At 43.8% G+C, this 18,357-nt stretch overlaps 1 pseudogene; it reads left to right on the forward strand.

The window, feature by feature from the left end:
• Positions 1-6,520: 6,520 nt before the first annotated feature.
• Positions 6,521-13,729, forward strand: LOC119532772 (annotated as a pseudogene).
• The last annotated feature ends 4,628 nt before the right edge of the window (positions 13,730-18,357 follow it).

Raw genomic sequence — 18,357 nt, forward strand, 5'->3', positions numbered from 1 at the left:
GGGCTGGGATTCAAACCTACGTCAGTCTGATTCTAAAGTCCATGCTATACTTCAGCCATTGTTTCCACAACAGCAGCAGAGATGTAACATGGTGGCTTTGGCACAAAGTGAGCTTCTGCTGAGAGTAACTGCCAGAAATGTGGGACCAGCCAGAATTCTAGGTTGCAAGCAAAAGAAACTGACAAGCTAGCTTAAACAGCAGAGGATTATTGGAAAGACAGACTAACTCAAATACTGACAGTAAGACTGAAGAACCAGGTAGGAATCTGTCCCCGCCAAGACTCATATGATGGGAAATTTCTGTATGAAGGTATTTGAATGCTGGAGGGCCAAAAGAGAATGACAAACATCTGCTGCAGACTCCTAGGAATGGCAGGGGACCCAGAATGCTGGAATTAGAGTCATAACAATGACAATTTGTGGCCAAATGTAGCTGAAAATCTCAGCCATTGGCACCCAAGCCTTCATACCCTTAAGGCTGAGGGTCTGAAAAGACAAGTCATCCGGGTAGGTTTGAGCAAACAGGCAATTGAGGCCCTTCCATTTGCCCCTCCTCACACATCAACCAAACTTAAGTAGGAGAGCTGTATGTAGCAACTGAGATGATCCATCCCTCAGGACCCATTCATTCTAACCAACACTCCCATGATTAATACCTTTATCACCTCGGACTGGCAGTATGGTAGCCAGCCTCCAAGATGGCACCCAATGATTTTCACCTCCTGGCATTCATGTCATTGTATGGTCCCTTCCCATATTGAATCAAGGTTGATCTACGTGAACAATAGAGTTCGGTTGATGTGACAATATGTGATTTCCAAAGCTAGGTCATAGAGGCATTGCAGCTTCCTCACTGGCTTCTTGGATAGGTAGCTATGGGGGAAGCCAGTCGTCATGCTGTCAGGACAGGCAGCCTGATGGAGAGGTCCATGTGAACAGGAACCAGCTTTCCAGCTATGTGAGTAAGCCATTGAGTTTTCAAAAAATTGCTATAGAATAATAACTGGAGATGAGAAAGAAAGAAGGTAACATGTGAAAGCAATAACCACTGGGGTGGTGTCTGGCACACAATAACCAGGATTGAAAGGAACCTCTGGCAGGTGTGGATATGTTCTCAGTAACATCTCTGACATGGTGCCCAGACTTTCTGAAAACCTGGAGCTCCCTTACCTATTCTTCATGTGTAATTGTTGTTTGCAAGAGATGCTGAGTACCTTGGCCTTATGGGACAAGGCCAGTGTTCTGGTTTGCTAATGCTGCCATTTGCAAAACACCACAAATGGATTGGCTTTTATAAAGGGGGTTTATTTGGTTACAAAGTTATAGTCTTAAGGCCATTAAGTGTCCAAAGTAAGGCATCAAGAGTAGGGTACCTTCACCGGAGAAAGGCCACTGGCATCTGGAAAACCTCTGTTAGCTGGGGAGGCACGTGGCTGGTGTCTGCTTGCTCCCAGGTTGCGTTTCAAAAAATGGCATTCTCCAAAATGTTGCTTTTGGGGCATTTTATCCTCTCTTAGCTGCAGCTCTCCGAGCTCCTTCTCTCTGAGCTCTTACAGTGCTCAGGTAAATTAATCAATACCCAGGTTGAATGGGTGGGGCCACACTTCCATGGAAACATTCAATGAGAGGCCACACCCTAACCAAAGGTGTCACTCACAGTTGGGTGGGTCACATCTCCATAGGAACAACCTAATCCCAATATCCCATGGGATTGGATTAAAAGATCATGGCTTTTTCTTGGGGAATATAATATATCCAAACTGGCACAGCCAGTAAGTAGGCAATGGTGGAACCAAGGGTAAGGAAGTTCAGGAGCAGGGTCCCCACTATGGGAAGTTTCCCTTCTGGCCCTTAAGCCTGTCTTCAAAGCTAGATCTAACATAGATCTTCAAATATTGTGTTTTCCCTTTGTTTAAATCAGGGGTCAGAAAACTATGGCCTATGAATTGGCTGCCTAGTTTTGTAAATAAAGCTTTATTAGAACTCAGCCATGACCACTTGTTTATGTATTGTCTATGATTGTTCTTTATGCTATGATGGCAGAGTTGGGCATTTGCATGGATAGTGTATGTGGCCTGCAAAGCCTAAAATATTTACTATTGGTCCTTTTAAGAAAATTTTGATGACTGCTGGTATAAAAGGTCAAAACATTGTTGACCAGTGCAGCTGGGAGCCTGAGAGGAAGCATCAGTTGTCTAATTTCCGCTTCTAACTCTAAGAGGGGAGAGAGGTGCGGTAGCTTCTCTCTTTTCCTTTCTCAAGATGAAGGACTTGCTAACGGAGAGAGAGAGAGTGGAAATGTCAAGGGGAATCTCACAAAATCCTGACACATGGGCCAACAGATTGTCTACTCTTCTGTATTAGTTATCTACTGCTGTGTAACAAATTACCCTGAAACTTAATGGCTTAAAACAATAAATAGTTATTACCTTTAACAGTTCCTGTGGATTAGGAATCTAGTAATGGCTTAGTGGGATGGTTCTGTCTTGTGGTCTTTCATGAGGTTGCAGTCAAGATGTCAGCAGGGGCAGCAGTCATCTGAAGGCCTGGCTGGGGTTGGAGGATCTGATTTCAAGGTGGCTCATTCACTTGCCAGGCAAGTCAGTACTGGTTTTTGGGAGGAGGCTTCACTCCATGGGCTTCTCCACAGGTTGCTTGAGCTTCCTCACAACATGGCAGATGGCTTCCCTGAGAGAAAGCAGTCTCTCATTTCTGCAACATCTTGTTGATCACCGAGGAGGTGGGGGAGAGACTACACAAGAGGTGAACATCAGGAGGCAAGAATCATTGGGGGTCTTTTTTGGAGGCTGGACATCACACATACCACCCCAAATAAGAGTGCTCAGGAATGATGGAAAGTGTTCTTTGGACAGAGAAAGAGATGGATGCTCTTACTGGTCTGTGCGTGGTGGGGTAGAAAGAACTATGAGCTGACAGTCAGGAGACCTGGGTGTCAGTCCTGGCTCTACTCCTGACTTCCTGAGTGTCCTTGAGCAAGTCATTTCCCCTGTTGGAGCTGCAGTTTTGTATCCATGAATAAGGAAGGTTTTTAAACTTTAGTCAGTTCGGAATAGGGGGCTAGCCCCCACCACTTAGCAAGTGCCTTCATCTCCATGGACTTCAGTTTTCTCATCTGTAAAAAAATAAGGATAAAAATTCCACATCCCTCTTAAGGGATAAATGTGAGAATAAATGAAATAGGCCATGTCATATGGCTAGCGTGTAGAAGGTGCTCAACAAATGTTAGCTGTAATTAGTGCCAGCAGAAATAGCAATATCACTTCCAGCTTTAAAATCTTTGATTCTACATCTGCTCTGAGCTCTGAGCACATGGGATTTCTGTACCTTCCCTCTTCCTCTATCAGTTCTGGTTCTGGGTTCACTCTGAGGCTGGCTTTGGGTAGGTGTGCTTAGGCCTTTAGGGTAGACGGGGAGTGTCTGTTTCCTTTCTCGGCATCCAGAGGTCAAGACACTTGCAATCTTGTTACAACTGGTTGAAATCTGAAACTGAGCAACCAGAATAGCTTCACACTGTATCTTGGAGTTGGGGCCAGTCCTTGAGACAACAAACAACGAAGTGTGTGATCACAGGGTGGCAGAGATGGAATGGACCTCAGACCTTATCTAGCCTTTGATCTGGCCACCTCTCCAGCCTGTGGGGCCACCATCCCTCCTCACAATCCCTAGTTGAGTCATCCTCTGAAGACCCACAATCTACCACACAGGGTCCATGAGGCCTGAGGCCTGCCAAAGTCATTCTGTGGTCAAGCCAGTGTGTGAAGCCTTGGGCCCCAAGTGCTTACCTCATTACTAGAGATCACAGGAGTGACACTCATCACATCCAATGCCCATTCTTAGTCAGAGCCAGGAGCCCAAGCTTTTCCATGCCCCCATTAGCTTTCAGACTCCATCTGCACATTGCTGTTTGCTTTCTCAGCTGGCCCAACCCTCCTACCCAATCCACCCAGACCCCTCCACTGCTCCATGACATACATAACTCCTCTGCACCCTCCACATTTTCTGGAACATTCTCTTCTTAGCCCATTCTTGTCAATCGGGGACTGTTTATTCTCACATACCCCACTCAGGTTCAGAGGGGCAGTCTGAAACCCTCCTGGCTTCCCAGGGCCACTTGGGAAAGCCCCTGCTCCTTTGGACTCATGCCATTCAGCTCCTTCCCCATCCCCGATGCTCTATGGGTCTCCTGGCCAATCCCCTCACTCACTGACCTCCATGGTCTCTGGCCTCTGAATGCCCTTTCCAACCTAACTCCCTTATTATTCTTGGGCCCTTTATCCATTGTCCATGTAGATGAGTTTTTCAGGATCCTAACCTGGACCTCCTCATTTCCAAGAAGGGTTTCATCCATTCTACCTCAGCCAGCCACTCCATGGTTAATCTTGACCCATTTTAGAACCAAAAATGGCATAATCACCCAGATCTCTAATTCAAGTATCTTACTCTCTGACCATTATCTCCTGTCCTTCCAGCTCACTTCCTCAAGGCTCCCTACAACATAGTTCTTTCTCATGATTCATCAGCCTCCTCCTGGGCATCGCTTTCCTTGATTTCTTAGTTTCCATGGTCCTTCACTGGAATCACTCCCTTGCAAACACTCCAACTCCCTTGCTTCTCTGGCCCCCCTTCACATTTTACAATACTGGCAATAATGCCTTACATTAGCACAGGGCTTTTTGGTTTACAGAGCTTTTTAAAATGTGTGAATTCCGTTCGATATTTCAATGGTCACAGATGATGTTGGGCAGGCAGCAGGGAAAGTATTAATCCTTCTGTCTTATAGATGGGATACCAGGGTTCAAAGAGGTCAAGTTGCTTTTTTGAGTTTGCCCAGCTTGGGCCTTAAAACCTCAAACCCATGTCCCTTGGCTCCAAGTCACCTTGCCTTTTTTTTTTTTTCCCCCTCAGCATATAGGACAGACTAATGGATTTTAATGTAACAGAGTGCAATAAGTTCACTGATATGGGTCAAATTCTACATTGCAACTAACCTTTAAGAAACAACCACTTGAATTCTGGCATACTATCAAATAAAAATATCCATAATTTATTTACCAAAGCCCATAAAGCTTTAAAGCACAAAAGAATGAACCTTAACATATACATGCAAAAAAAATCATTTATAAGGTCTGGGGATTCCAGGAAGGAATGCAGACAGACTATGACCAAAAATTCCAACTATATTACAAATGTATGAAACAACTTCATTGATTAGTTAGGAGGAAAAAGTTATGACCTTTGGAAATCAGTGGAGTCTGTAAGATTAAAGGCAAAAGGAATTGCACATAAGTATTGTACTCCAGCTGATGGAGTTGTTTTCCATGGAGGTATGGGTTAACAATTTTGATGTTGCTATGCAACTGTACTAGAATTGAACAATTGCATAAATTGATGGAGGACGGTGGGAGCCAGGCTTTTCATTGCTGGAGTTGGATTTTACAAAAAAGCAAGGGAAATAGGCTAGAATGATCCATGTAGTAGTGGATAGAGTTGAAAACATCAATATGCTCATGTTTAGCTTAATATAGATTTAGATGGTTACATGTTGAAGTACATATGTGTATATATACAGATTGGTATACATACATTTTTTTCCTTGCTCTGTCAGCTGAGAGAGCCTAGAAGCAACAACATCCCAGTAGCAATGAGTAGATCTTTGTTTATAATAATCTTTGTTTATAATAATATAATAAATAATAAATAAATATAATAATAATTCTCCAATCAAAGGAACCAGGTTCATTCAAGAAATGGCTGGTTGTAGGACTGTGGCAGGAAATACACAAGATGATCTTGGAGTATTTTGTAGAAAATATCAGAAAATAAGGAAGAGCTGAAAATAAAAACAAATACTCTACATTGACGGGGTTGTCAAAGGGACACAGGAGCCAACTGAATGAGCTCCCAATGGCCAAAGCTAGAACAATATGAGCAACAAAATAAATTACTACTGGATTATAACTCAAAGCATAAAATAATATCCATGAGTCCATGCTGATATAAATAAATGATTGAATACATAAACAAATGAGGTAGAAGAGACAAATCTCTGCAGAAGAATTCCAAATAATTTATATGGTTATTCCTCCCTCAAGGAGGGGAAGCATAAATCCCTACTCCTAAAGTGTGGGCTGTGTGTGGTGAAATCCTTCCAAAGAGTACAGTATGCGGAGGGGGGAGTAATTTTACATTGGAGAAACCTAGCAACACTGTGTCAGTCAGGTGATTAAGGTCAATATCAACAGCGGTAAATCATTTTGATATCATGTACCCTGGATAGATGTGATTAAAAATGGCACTTTACCTCTGTGGTCTTCTTCTCAAACCATAACCCCAGTCTAATCATGAGAAAAATATCATACAAATTCCAATAGAGGGTATCCTACAAAATACTTGACCAGTGTGATGGTTTGAACCTGTATGTACCCCCAGAAGATCATGTTCTTCAAGCTGATCCATTCCTATGGATGGGACCTTTTGATTAGGTTACTTCAGTTGAGACATGCCCCAGGTGGGTCTTAATCCTTACAGAATTCCTTTACAAGAAGATGAAATTCAGAGAAAGAAGCACAGAAAAGAGCCACAGAAGCTGAGAGAGGAAGCCACTGAAGCAAGAAGCTGAAAACAACAAAATCCAGAAGAGAAGGGAGGGACCAGCAGACATCACCCTGTGCCTTGCCATCTGACAGAGGAGCTGAGGATCATTGACAGCTAGTTTCAGGGAGAAAGCGTTGCCTGTTGATGATGTGATTTGGACATTTTCATGGCTTCAGAACTGTAAGCTTGTGAGTTAATAAATCCTCATTGTAAAAGCCAACCCATTTTATGGTAGCTGAATTAATGCAGCTTTAGCAAATGAAAACAACCAGTAACCCTCAAAATTGTCAAGGTCACCAAACATAAGGAAGGTCTAAGAAACAGGCCTCACAGCTGAGAGGGACTTAAGGAGACATGACAAATAAATGTAAGGTGGCATCCTACTACACGGGATTCTGGAACAGAAACAGACAGTCGGTAAAAAGTAAGGAAATCTGAAATAAATTATGGTCTTTAGTTAATAATAATATGTCAATATTGGTTCATGAATTGTCACAAATAAACCATACTAATGTAAGATGTTAATCACAGGGGAAACTGGAAGGGGCATGTGGGAATTCTGTGTACTCTCTTCTTAATTTTTCTGTAAATCTAAACCTGTTCCAAAAAGTAATATCTATTTTTAAAAAAGTATATTAAAGTCCTGACTAAAGAGGACTGATACGCAATTATAAAGGTAAACTTGATGGCTATGTCAGAAAAGTCACCTTTCAATGAAAAACCTTGAAAATTCCACAATTCAGCTACATTAGGTCTACACACTTCTAAATAAATAAACAGTTTAACAATGTGCTCTTCAACCTACTATTTTTTCCTCCCATCTTTTGGCATTGTTTATAAATATAAAACTCTTCAAAATTAACTTTATTGAGGGACTGAATTACATGAATCACTTTGGAGGATGTAACTAGACTCCAACTGTAGACTCTATAAAATTTGGAGTCCTCAAACAAAATTCTAAACCCAATATTCTTTGATACTTGAATTTTCAAATGGAAATTCTGGTTGAAGAAGTTTCCAGAAATGACCAATAGTCCAACCTAATGACAAGTCCATGCATCTTCATCAAGTGATTATTTATTGTGTTATCAGATCATTGATATCTCTTGAAAGCAAAAAAACAACTCCAACTTTTGGTTCACAAATGCATTTCATTCTGTGAAATGGGTCAGTGGTTAAACCTTAAGTTCTGCTTCTGGATTTTCAACTGCAGTGCATTTCCTGCAGCTCCGGATTCCCGGCTGTTTAGGAATAGCCTCTTGTTAAGGATGAGGAAGGGGGTTGAGAATTCCGGGCGCCCGTGTCCCCTTCTCCAGCCTGGTACGGCACGCTGCCGCCAGCGGGAGGCTGCCAGGCCGGGTGCGGCCCCCGCGCACAAGGCACAGGGCTCGCGGCGTCCCCCGTCCGGGCGCCTTCGTCCCGGGGAGCCATCGGGGGACCGGTGGAGCGGGCTCCACTGCCTGCTCCCCGCCGGCTGACGCGGGGAGTTCCGGGCCGGCCGTAAGGACTGCGCTCCGCCCGCTCCGAGGGCGACGCCGGGTTCCCCCCGGGGGCGGGATCTCTCCCGACTCCACCCCATCGACACCCCACCGCCAGGGCGCAACCTGGGCGGGAAGTACCTCACCATTTACCAGCCGTCACCTCGGCTGAGGTAGAGGTAGTATGCAAACCCACCTTGTCTTTTGAAGGCAGCCCTTCTAGAGAGGTTGACTTTGTAAGTAGAATTGTGTCCCCCCAAATGATCTGTTCAAGATCGAATCTTCCTCCCGGGAATGCGACGTGATTTGGAAATAGGGTTAAGATGAGGCCAAATCCAACATGACTAATCCAATAAGAGGAAATTTGGACACAGACACAGAGAGACACCAGGGAGAAGCTAATATGAAGATGAAGGGGTAAGAAATTGGTGTGATGAACCTACCAGCCAAGGAATGCTGAGGCTTGTTGGCAAACACTGGAAGCTAGAAGCGGTGACAAAGGATGCTCCCCTACAGATTTTGGACTTCTAGCCTCCAGAACTGATACAATAAATTTCTGTTGTTTTAAGCCAGCCAGTTTGTGGGGCTTTGTACCGCAGCCCTGGGAAATTAAGATGATTGGGATTTGGATCCTTGGCAATGGGAGTGTGGATAGGGGGAGGGCACCCCCAGAAGAGGGAAGAGGGCTTCAAGGCATGATGGGGCAGGAAAGCAGCTTCAAGGCATGATGGGGCAGGAAAGCAGCTCTGCTGAGGGTCTGGGATCTTGGTGCCCCTCTCACGCCCTGCAGAGGCTGAGAAATCCTCTCCCAGAGGCTGGGTTGCAGAGGTGTGCTGGCGGCGAAATGCAAAACCAGATGCCATTGGTAACACACACTGTCTGAAACAAAATTCCTCCAGCTTCCCAGCCTTCTGCAAATACCGTTTTCTTTTCTTGCCGGAGGCTCAGGGAGCAGAGGGCTCTGCATCACTCTGCACTTCAAAGGCACCACCAGCTTTCCTAATACACCCCTCCAAGGTTTTCAACCAATCTTTGACAATAAAATGGCTTTTAAATAAGAACTAAGACTCAATATTGGGCAGGAAAGGGATTAACAGGAGCAGTCGGGGGATGACATCATGCTATTTTTGTTGGCAAGGCCCCAGCTCAAGTGCAAAGAGTCTGGGTGTGGAGGGTAGAGAATTTTTTTTCTTTCTTTTCAACTGACTTGGCTGTTCTGAATCTAGGTCTGGAATATCCGGGAGTAGGAGGGAGTCGGCAGGCTGAGGCAGCCCTCCAGCAAGGCCAAGGCATCCATCTGAGGAGATGAGGACACGGGCCTTCAGGACAAGAGCAGGGAAAGAGATGGACTTTGTGCTGAGTCATTCTCCTGAGACCTCAGGCCACAGGAAAAGAAAGGCTCCTTTTGCTGCTTAGACCCAGAACTCGCAGAAAGGGGCCCTCCAAAGTGGGCAAGTGCTCTGGTATGATCAGTGGAGAGAGGCTGGGCCTAGAGAATCCAGGCTCAGCTCACTCATGCAATGGTCACTCAGCAATGCCCACAAAGAAGGAAGGACGAGAGCCTTAGAGGACACCCTTCGAGAATTTTGAAACTTATATTTTTAGTTAAGAAGCTCTTGCTTCAAATGAGACACTAAATGCATCCCACTACATACAGCCAAGTAGTGGAGTGGAGCTAGAAGCCTTGAAGCCTCCTCCTGGGCCGCACTTGGAATTTGACACCAAAAATACCAAAGGAAAACCTCTGGAGAGTCATTAATTCATTCCTTCACCCAATCATTCATTCACCCATTCCTTCAGTGAACACTGCTGAGTGCCTGCCCTGTGCCTGGCACTTCTCTAGGTACAGCAGGTGCATTGGTGAGTCAATGCAGGCACAGCCCCTCTCTGCCCTCATGGGGCTTATAGTTTGGTGTGGGAGACAGACATTGCTTAATCAAAGAATCACACAAATAAATATGCACCCCCTCCACACCCTAATAACTGAACAAACTGCTATGGGAAAGTGCCAAATTCTTTGCTGGGCATTCAAGGCTACCTTTCCAACTTTGCCACATAGTACTTTTCTACCTGAACAGCCAGCACCCTCCAGACCCTTGCCTTCCTCCAGTGAGCTGCTTTATCCCCCCTTTCCCTCCTTCCCACTTTCTCCCAGAAAGCCCAGTGACAATCCTATGCATCCAGAAGTCTTCCTGGGCCTCCTCCACTGCAAGCATGTGGGTTCTGTGACCTAATATCTCTATTAAATTATTAATGTCTTCTCTCTGAAACAGTAATTAATTTGGGGGTATGGTACAATTTAAACCACATAAGAGAAAGTTAACGGCATGCTGGAGCTGGCCTGCACTGACTTGCAAGAGCTAACTGATAAATTTTGGGGGATTTTGCAAGCTGGTTGTTAAATGCTGCCATTATTAAAAAGTAATTATATAAATGTACAATTACATATATATTAAAATGAATGTAAGAAATACTCAAAACTCAGCACTTGCTCATTATTTTACTACAGTTTACAATTATCTATGCTCTTGAAGTTACTTATGCCCATGGAATTGATAGAGTGGAATACTATATGTCTCCTACTGTGCATCTCTGCCCAACTCCAAGTTCAGTGACATCATGATGGTATCATGAAATCAGCCACGATGGCAGTATTCACACCATGAAACCTGGCAGCTGCTAAAATCAGGGCTCCTTCCCCCAAACCAGAGGTAAATGGTAAACATTTACCAGCAGCTGACTGGAGAAAGACCATGTTCCCTCAGTTGGCTTGCCCCTCGCCTCCCCAGTATGCCTCGTCCTTTTTCAGGGTAGTACTTGGTTTCTTGCCTGTCCTGCCTGGGGCTGTCAGAGCTAACAGCCCTTAATGGCAGCTTCCTTATTACTCAAGGAAGTACTGAGTCACTATTTTAGAGGGGGAAGAGTTGGCCATTCTTCTGGCAATGAGAGGTACATTTTGCCTGCTCCTAACTCTGCTTGCTGGAGTGGAGTTCAGGAAGGCTTTCCAGAGGAGCAGGTGCTTGCACTAAGGTAGACTCCACATTGCCGGAGGATGTGGGACCTGTGCCATGGGGTAGGAGAAGCCCTGGGATAAACCTGAAGCCTCTCTCAAGAGTATCAGTTTGCTCAATGGTAAGTAGTTTAAAATATTTTAAAAAAATGAAAATATTATGTAGCAGTATACAAAATTTGTATAAATTAAATAATTTTTTTCATTGTGGTAAATACACATAACATAAAATTTACCATTTTAACCATTTTAAAGTTCAGTTCATTGCCATTAAGTACATTCCCAATGCTGTGCAATCATCACCACTAGTTCCAGAACTTTTTCATCACCCTTAGAGAAAACCCCCTACCATTAAGAACTTTGGATGAATTTTTCAATTAAAACAAGAAACTGCAAAGAAATTTCTCCCATATGGCAGTTTCCTCCAGGTTAATGCCCCAGACCCCAGGGGTAAATACTCACTCTCTCTTATGTTAAAAGTCCCTTGGCAGAAAAATCTGAGCAGCCCAGAACTAAGGATTTTTGAGATATCAATAGGAAATAGTTGAACAGAGGGGTGGGGAGGAAATGGCTAGGGCATCTGAGAAAGTATAATTCAGTCAAAGAGCGAGGGCTTGGATCCTGGGGTTGAGTTCCTGCCCTGCCACTTATTAGCTGTGTGAACTTGGGTAGGTTACTTAATTGCTCTGTGCCTTTGTTTCCCCCAGCTATAAACTGAGTATAGTTAAGAGTGCCTATCTAATAATAGGTTGTTTCAGAGATGAAATTAGATGTGTGCACAGAGCGTAGGGTGGTGACAATTCGTTTCCATTTATTCCAAGAGAGGAAACTGCATGAGCAAAGTGTGGGGCCTAGAGGGGTGGTATAAGAAATGGCAAGCTGTTCCACATGGCCAGGGCATGACGGGCAAGTAGGGAGGGGCGCAGGAAGAGGCTGGGGGCTCCCCTGGCTCATCAGCCAGGAGACCTAGTGCCCCTGGGCAGCTCACATCCCCCGCCCAGGTTCTTCCTGCAGTGAGGGGAGTGGGCTTGCTGCCCTCCAAGGTCCCAGCTAGCGACTCCATCCACTTGTAAATGCGCACACACCTGTCTGCTGGGGCAGCCTCAGCCCCAACAGAGTGAGGTCAAGTAACTGAGTCCTGATGGGAGGTGCTAGGGTTTTTTCCTTCCTGACAACACTTAAACTAGATCGTAAAGAACAAAGTCCTATGTGGATTTTTCTTCCTTGTGTTTTAATGCCAGATACTGAGCATGGTCTAAACTCTAGGTGTAGCTTCCTGGGACTGTAGGTGATGTCAGTCTAGCGAAGGTGAGGAAGACTCAAGCGTGGGACTGGAATGGTTTTTCTCCCTTGCTCATCACACAGCCTCTGCTGAACCTTGGCAGATATCCCTGGGTCGTCTCCCCTCCTTGTTTAACTATCCGGCCATGGTGAGGGCTGCCACCGTGATTATTATTATTATTTTTTTTTTTAGTTTAATGTATTTTAATAGCAAACTTACAGGAACATTAAAAATATGTACTTGCATGCTGGACAACTCAGAAAAGTATAGTGAATGGGTGGAATCTACTGTATGATAAAAATGCTACAAACAACATTTAGTTGCTATCAGTAAGAAATTTTCTTGTTTTAAAATCTGGAGCCATGTGCACTGTCACCTGAGACATCTGCATAGCTGGGTGTGGCTTACTGCAGCCCAGATTTTTGGACTGCTCTTTGACTCTTGTGAACCAGAGGAGCTTGTTAGAGAACGGACTGCCAAAAAGACTGAGAAGAGATTCTTGCAACCTGTAGCAGTCAGGTTTCTAACAAGCAATCTGGACCAAAAGATGAGAAGTATCTCTCTAGCCTCTTGCCAGCAGTTGCATTCCAAATTCTTGGACCAATCTCTAGGAAAGCAGGTTGTTAAGAATTTGTTGTTTGTAGCCGAAGTTTTGTATTTACTGGTACCTGATTCTGACGATAAGCAAGATGAGACAAAAGAGGCACAGAAGAACAAGAAGCTTTAGGAGATGGTGTGGCCAAAGAGGAACTAGAACACGAGGCCCATGCAGATGAAAAGGTGGAATCTGACAAAGACGAGAATGAAGAGGCAAAGGAAGAGCCCCACGAGCCAACCACGCTGCTGTAGTTGATCAAAAAGTTATCCTGGATAGCAAAACTGGAAGCTGTTTATTCACTTTGAAACCCATTAACAAGAACATGCATCTTTAAATTTCTTGGAGCCACAGCAACAGATCTTGGAATAGACAGAATAAAACCATATCTCCTAATGATCATTACTCCTTTGTTTTGAGAACTGAACAGGACCTATTCCAAACAAGACCCTTTGCTGAAGAATCTGTCCCAGGAAATTATAGAATTACTCAAAAAGCTGGCTGGGCTCAAGAGCTTCTCATTAGCCTTTGCCTCTGTGTAGAAACAGGCTGGAGAGAAAAGGACACTCCGGAAAAAGAGGAAGTCTTTAGAGTTTGTAACTAATCCTGATATTGCGGTCAAGAAAAAGCTGAAGAAACATAAAAATAAAAGTGAAGCAAAGAAGAGAAAAATAGAGCTCCTGCATCCAGGCTATAAGGCGAAGAGACAAAAAAGCCACAGTCTGAAAGATTCAGCAATGGTGGAGTAAAGTGCTCCCTCGATTGAGACCCAAGCAGTGATTGACATCCAAAGTCTCAACTCTCCCCAAAGCAGAAATTTTCTGGTGTATCCTGCTAGTCTGAAATCACATCTTGTGCTATTGGTTATATAAATTTAAGTTAAACTTTGGCATAGATTGTATAATATACAGTTTAATATAATCATGCTTATAATTTTTTAAAATTAAAACATGCTTAAAACATTTCATAAAAAAATGTAGCTGATGTTTCATTTCATCTTTTTTCCCATCTCTTCCCCATTTAGACCCCCAAAGTTTAGTGATTAAATAATTTTTTATATTGTTCATCAATTACCCTGTGAATTACTTTCCATCCCCAAACAATGACAATTATGTATTATAAAGGGGGGGGGTGGTGGTGGTGGGAAGTGGTTTCAACACTTTTAAACTAAGGCAGATAGTCCAGTCTTATAAAATTGTCTTTTTTTTAAAATAAAATTTGCATATTTCATAGCACACTATGGCACAACACACCAGAATGGAGGAATTCTATGGTCTGTGGAGCCAGAGAGATTTGGGTTCAAATCCTGGTCCTGCAACATACTAGAACTGGACAACTTGTTTCTCCTTTTTATTCATCTCTAAAATGGACAGACAATAAGAGGACCTACCCTACAGGATTACTGTGAAAATTAAATGAGATAAACCTGGTCAAATGCCCTCTGGATCCTCTCTCCACTGACTGGCTTCCCCCTGCTGGGTGTGGTCAGCAGACTGTGCCCCCCAAACCCCCCACATGGCCCTGTCACACTGCCCTATCACACGCCCTCTCCACAGGGCTCTCGGTCTCCCACCTCTCACCCCTTTAGTTCCTGGTGGTAATGACTCCCACTCTCAACCCTAAGGTCCTGCATTCTCTTGAGGGGTTTCTCCACACCCTTCCCACACCTTTGTAAGTAGGCCTTTTATTCAACTCTCCTCAAATTACCTAGTTTGAGTGTTCAGTCTGCTTCCTATTGGTGTCTGACCAAAACACTGCACATAGTACCTGGCCCATAGTAGGTGCTCAATAAATGGAAGTGATTATTTACATGCAGGTAGAAAACTCGGTCCCCGTTAAAGGGATACCTGGGCATATCTAGCCAATGGCATTCACTGATACAACAATTTGCCATATGCCATTTCTTAATTTTATTTTTCATTTATCATGAAGCACCCACTACTTGGCAGACAGCAAGTTCCCTGGGGATTAACTTCTTGCCTACTGATTTCAGCAGGGAGAGGCTATTTCCTCATTCCTGCCAACTGACAAGAAAATTCACTAGTTCAAGAGCACCAGTCAGTGCTTTTACCTAGAATTGAGCAGTTAATCATTACCAGGAAAGTGAATTCTATTTACTGAGAGCTCTCTAGGGAGGATACATCTCCCCACACAGAGGGGGGTTAATAATGGCCCTGTCCAAATGGACCCTTCCTCTGGCCCTCACCCAGATGTGAAGTCCTATGTCAGACTTGGGGGATTCCCAAGAGTGAGGGAAGAGACCCGGGTGGGCAACAGGAGACTGACTTTCTGTGGGTGCAGGGATGGCCCTCTTTGGGACTTGGTGTCTTCCTCTGTAAATTGAGATGGTTGGATCATAGGTTTGCATTAGTTCTTTCAAGTCCCAGCCCTTGGAAAGTGGGAGGGTGTGTGGGATTTCCTGGTTAGGCAACTCGCCTTGGCTGGGAATACTTTAAATATATTGGGCAAGGGAGAACATCCTCTGGGCTTTGTGAGGACAATCAGTGATCATCTGAGGGCCTAACTACCACCAGCAGCACTATTACTACTCAGAACTATTACTATTACGCATTCTTGTTTCTACTCTACACTACCATAGCAAACTCCCAGTGTTAATAAGCTATACTACCATAGCACCCCTCCCCCAATTACTGCTCAATATTACTATAGCACCTCCCTCACTGCCACTACTCAATATTACTATAGCACCCCTCCCCCATTGTTACTACTCAACTCTACCATAGCACCCCTCTCCCACTATTACTACTCAGTATTACTATAGTGCCCCTCCCCATTGTTACTACTCAATATTACTATAGCATCCCTCCCCAACGTTATGACTCAATATTACTACAGCACACACCCCCATTGTTACTACTCAACTCTACCATAGCATCCCTTCTCCACTGTTACTACTCAGTATTACTATAGCACCCCTCCCCATTATTACTACTCAATATTACTACAGCATCCCTCCCTCCCCAATGTTATGACTCAATATTACAATAGAAGCACTCCCCCCATTGTTTCTACTCAATTCTACCATAGCACCCCTTCCCCACTATTACTACTCAGTATTATTATAGCAACACTCCCCCCATTGTTACTGCTCAACTCTACTATAGCACCCCTTCTCCACTGTTACTACTCAATACTACTATGACAGCTACAGTCCTTGCCACCAGTGCCCTTTACTGGCTTCTCTTATGTCCTGCCTCTGTACTAGGCACCAAAATAGGCACTCTTCCATCCTTCCTTTCTCTTCTTCCCAGGGTGCCATGAGGTTAGTGTTATTACATCCCCAGTCAAAGTTAGGAAACTGAGAATTCACGTAGCTACAAAGTGGCAAAACCAGGATCTGAGTGCCTGTCTGGCTCATCCAGAGCTCACATTCCTTCCATATATCCGGATATTTTAACAGTAGCGAAATAGGCCTCAGTGTTCGCTTTTCTTTGATGATACTTGTTTTTCAAGGCAAAATTGTGAAACTGGCAACCTGAGTTCATAAAGTTTCCCTCTGGGTTGCCTCTTCCTGTCTTTCTCTTTCTCCCCATCCAGCAGAGCCCCACTGGCGGAGTGGATTACCTGAGCCTGCTCTGGTGCCCTCACTTCCTTAGGTCTCTCATTCCCACTAAGTTGGGGATGTCTGATAACAGCATACAGTGCTGCCCACACCCCATCTTCAACTCGCCAGGGGGTTCTGTGTTTTACTAGCATCTGGCCCCAAGTGTGTGAAGTTTTTATCACTGAGTCTTCCTTCCTTTGCCCCTGTTCCTTCTAAGGGCCAGGCCAGGCTCTATGTAATTGACCAGGGCAGACTTTCTTGCTCCACTTTAACAGTTTTTATTGTATTTTTATATAGTATAACCTCTTATTTACTTAGTAATTTTCTCTCACTCAAAATACTTTTTTTAAAAAAAAACTTAAACACATCCTTTAGCCTGGTCCTAAACTACAATATTCACAAAAGCATGGACTCTCTGTGTGTTCCATATTTTTTTCTAATACTTACCAAAATTTGCTCATTTACCCCTAATATTGTCTCCTGTACTCCAGTGGCATGTGAGCTGCATTTTGGGCAGCTATAATAATGTTCTACTGTCCATGTGAGGTGCTCTAACGATGTTGGAATTTGAGGTTGGGGGAGTGGGGATTAGGAAAGATCAGAAGGAAAAGTTTGGGGCCTACAAATTGATATAACTCTTTTGGAAATTGGTTTGGTGATATGTATTGAAAGTCTTATAACATTTAACCTTATAATTCTACTTCTAGAAAATAATTTCGGAGATGACTCCAAAGCAGATGAAGCTTGATTTATTTTATAACGCAGCAATTTAAGATTCTAATGACAGGGAGAGGATTCTGTAATTCCTGGTATACCCTTTCTTATGGAATATTATGCAACTATTAAAATGATGTTTATTCCACAATATTAATTGAAAAAAAGCAGGGCGCACATAAATGAATATCCAATATATAGCATGATTACTAGTAAAATAAATAAAATATGCATAAAAGAAAGACTGGAAGGAGATATAGCTAAATGTTAACAGAGGCTTTGGAGAGTGGAAATACAGATAATACTTTTCCCTCTAATTTCTACCTTGACATATTCCAAGTTTTAGTAAATAAGCCTAAGGATGGGGGATTAAATGATTGACAAGATTATTTATGTACTTTTATGTTCACTCTCTGGATAGGGCTACCACCATTTCAAATACCACAGTGATGGCTCCAATTTATTCAGTCTAAATCAAAGTCTCCAAAAAAGAAGAGGCATAATGGTTTGTGTTTGGGAGTGGGGGGAGGGTGAGGGTTATGGGAGTATGGGTGAAAGGGGGGTGTCACATGAGTGCCTACTGAGGACACTAAAGATTGACAGGCAGTTCCAAAACAGCCCCTGAGGGTCCAGGCCCAGCCTGCACACTACTGCCCTGGCAGGGCTTGTGCTTAAGACACACTGACCTCTAAGAGAAATGCCCAGCCTGACAGCTCAGATTACAGCCCAGGCAAGGGGAAGACAGCTCAGCGATTCCCCAGCAGTGGGGTGCCTCCTCCTGGATGTCTTAAGGATGGTTCTTTGGTCACTGAAGTTCTGAAAGACCTTTGTCGGCAAGTGGGAGACCTTAGATAGGTGCTGAGCTCAGCACTGGCGGGCTAGAAAACAAGCCTTGAGATGACATAAACTAATGACAATGAATAACCATAACCACAAAGTAGACTCTATTTGCTAAGTGCTACAATGCATATGCATACAGTGATATGTCCTGAATTATCCTGTTTAACACTCACAACCATCCTAGGGGAGGGAGGGGGGTGCTGTAGCTGGGATTTTGTGAAAGAGGAAATAATTCAGAGAAGTTATGTAACCTGCACA

The sequence above is a fragment of the Choloepus didactylus genome, chromosome 4 (genome assembly GCF_015220235.1).
Source record: "Choloepus didactylus isolate mChoDid1 chromosome 4, mChoDid1.pri, whole genome shotgun sequence".
In the NCBI taxonomy this organism is placed as follows: Eukaryota; Metazoa; Chordata; class Mammalia; order Pilosa; family Megalonychidae; genus Choloepus; species Choloepus didactylus.